The 2,791-nt window shown below is 39.2% G+C and overlaps 1 pseudogene; it reads left to right on the top strand.

Annotated features, from left to right (window-relative positions):
- The first annotated feature begins 589 nt into the window (after positions 1–589).
- On the top strand, positions 590–2,234 carry LOC121768172 (annotated as a pseudogene).
- Positions 2,235–2,791: the final 557 nt, after the last annotated feature.

The raw sequence follows: 2,791 nt of genomic DNA, 5'->3' as shown, positions 1-2,791 counted from the left end.
TGACGGACGAAGAAGTAATTTATAAAGTATTATTTCAATTTTCTTTACAAATGATCCATGCAAACTCAAGTTTTGTTTTCTTAGTGAATTTAAACCACATGTTAAATATTTTTTTTTCTTTTCAATTTCTATGCGCATATTTTTTGTATTTTTACGAATATTTATCTCTTTTTATATTCGATGTCATTTGTATTAATGGAAACTTTTCACCCTTTTTTCTTTTTCCTTCCCTCTTGTAATTTACAGTTATCCTTTGTTTCTCTCTCTTTGTTACATTAACAATACGCTTTAAAACTTGTTTCGCTTACAAATGAGACTATTTTTCGTTGACAATGCTAATATACATAGTAGAGCTCCTTACCAAGAAAAACTCCTGTAGTAATTAAGTATGCCTTGACCTTCGTGTTGATCGTATTTGATGGTAATTTATAGTGTTAGCTTTTATATATACCGGTATCACACTCGTGCAATGCACAAAAGATAGTATTTTCAATTCGATTAGTAGAGGAACTTCCCTCTATAAAAGGCAAGGCCAAGATGCAAGGTATCAACTCAAGCTACAAACATTTTGAAACTCAGAAAAACAACCATGAAAATCGAAACAAGCCTCACCAACAATCTCCCACCATTGCTACTAGCATTGTGCTTAATTTCACTACTCATCTACAAACTTAAATCCACCGAGAAAAGTCCCACGTCCCCGCCTCTTCCTCCGGGCACCACCGCCTACCCGATCGTCGGCAGCCTCCCGGAAATTCTGTCAAACAAGCCAGCATTCCGATGGATACACAACCTCATGCAAGACCTCAACACCGAAATCTCTTGCATCAAGCACGGCAGAGTCCACGTCATCACTGTCACTTCTCCCGAACTTTCCAGAGAGTTCTTGAAGAAGCAGGAGCCGTATTTGACTCCCGGCCTGACGCCATATCAGCCCAGATCACCAGCGACGGCTACCTGACGCTGGCTCTGTCGCCTTCGGGCGACCAGTGGGCTAAAATGAGGAGGGTTATGAGGTCGGGCGTGCTATCAAATGCAGTGTTTCAATGGCTACACGAGAAGAGACGCGAGGAAGCCGATCACCTCGTCAGATATGTGTACAAACAGTGCAAGAATCCGGACAGCAACAGAAGTGTGAATGTGAGAGATACGGCGCGCCATTACTGTGGCAATGTGATAAGAAAAATGGTGTTTGGTGAGAGGTTTTTTGGGTCCGGAATGGCGGACGGGGGGGCGGGGGTTGAAGAGAGAGAGCATGTGGATGGATTGTTCGCGATTCTTTCGTGCCTCTATGGATTCGCCATTGCTGATTTTTTGCCGTGGCTGGAGGTTTCGGATTTGGATGGGCATAAAAAGAAGATAACGAATGCGATTAAGAATGTGAGAAGGTATCAAGATCCGGAAATCAAAAAGAGAATAGAGATGTGGGAGAAGGGCCTCAAGAGTGAGGAAGATGATATTCTTAATCTTTTGATTAACCTCAAGAAGTCAGGAAATGAGCCGCTTCTGTCCATTTGAGAGATCAAAGCATTAATTGTTGTATGTTTTTAGTATCTAAAAGATTGTGTACTCAACCGTTTTTATAAAAGCATAATAATCAGGAACGATTGATTTTACAGGAAATAATGATTGAGACGGTTGATAATCCATCAAATGCAGTTGAGTGGGCGTTGGCAGAAATCGATATTCTTGCTAAGGCATCTGAAGAATTGGATCGAGTGGTAGGTAAAGATAGGCTTGTTCAAGAATTTGATTTGCCTAAATTAAATTATGTGATGACTTGTTTGAAAGAGTCATTTCGGATACATCCATTAGCACCTTTCCATGTCCCACATGTTTCAAGCAAAGATACAGTGGTGTGTGGGTACTTTATCCCAAAGGGGAGCCAAGTGTTGCTTAGCCGTCCTGGCCTAGGGCGGAACCCTAGGGTTTGGGATGAGCCTCTCCGCTTTAGGCCTGAGAGACACGTTCATGATGAAGACTCAGTAGTCGTGCTTACGGATCCGGAGTTGCACATGTTGTCGTTTAGTACTGGAAGACGAGGATGCCCTGGAGTCGTTCTTGGTTCTACCCTGAGCACGATGCTTTTGGCTAGACTTATTCAATGTTTTGCATGGAGACCCCCACTTTCTACGAATACTATTGACTTGGCTGAGTCAGAAAATGACTTGGCATTGGCTAAGCTTCTAATTGCTCATGCAGTGCCGCGCTTGAACTTACAAATTTACCTTTAACTCAAACAAAATTAGGATCATATATATGTATTGCATCATATTTATAAGTGTGTGTTATCAATTGTTTTCTTTTCATATTAACTTGTATTTTATCATCTCATGTACTAATCAGCTGTGTGCTGGAAAGTTGAAAGTTTAGTAAGACTACGTTAATTATTGGAAAAATAATTTTGTCATTGCCAATGTAGAAGGTTTCAACTCTTTAAGAAATTTGTAAAAATAAAGTTAATTGGAACATACTACTAAATTAGCTGATTTTTTTCGTATAGTATGCACCTTCCATAATGCAAATTAGCATTTCTAACAAATTTATATTTATATATCAATCCAAATTTAAGTTGACATGGCAACATAGGTACAAGGCTTAGAAAATTCTCACCGTAGTCATTGCCATTCTAGATGAAATTGGTCGAATTTTAAAGCTTAGCAAAACAAAATGTCATAAACCAAATGCCTCATCAATGAGTCATTCTAGCAATTTATTCACATAATGCGCAATACCAGTAACATTATATTTCATCTTCTCATTTAAGTAACATATTTTTTAGAATGTCTAA

This window comes from Salvia splendens, chromosome 15, assembly GCF_004379255.2.
Source record: "Salvia splendens isolate huo1 chromosome 15, SspV2, whole genome shotgun sequence".
In the NCBI taxonomy this organism is placed as follows: domain Eukaryota; kingdom Viridiplantae; phylum Streptophyta; class Magnoliopsida; order Lamiales; family Lamiaceae; genus Salvia; species Salvia splendens.
Note: the sequence above shows the minus strand (reverse complement) of the source record. Positions and strands in the feature narration are given on the sequence as shown.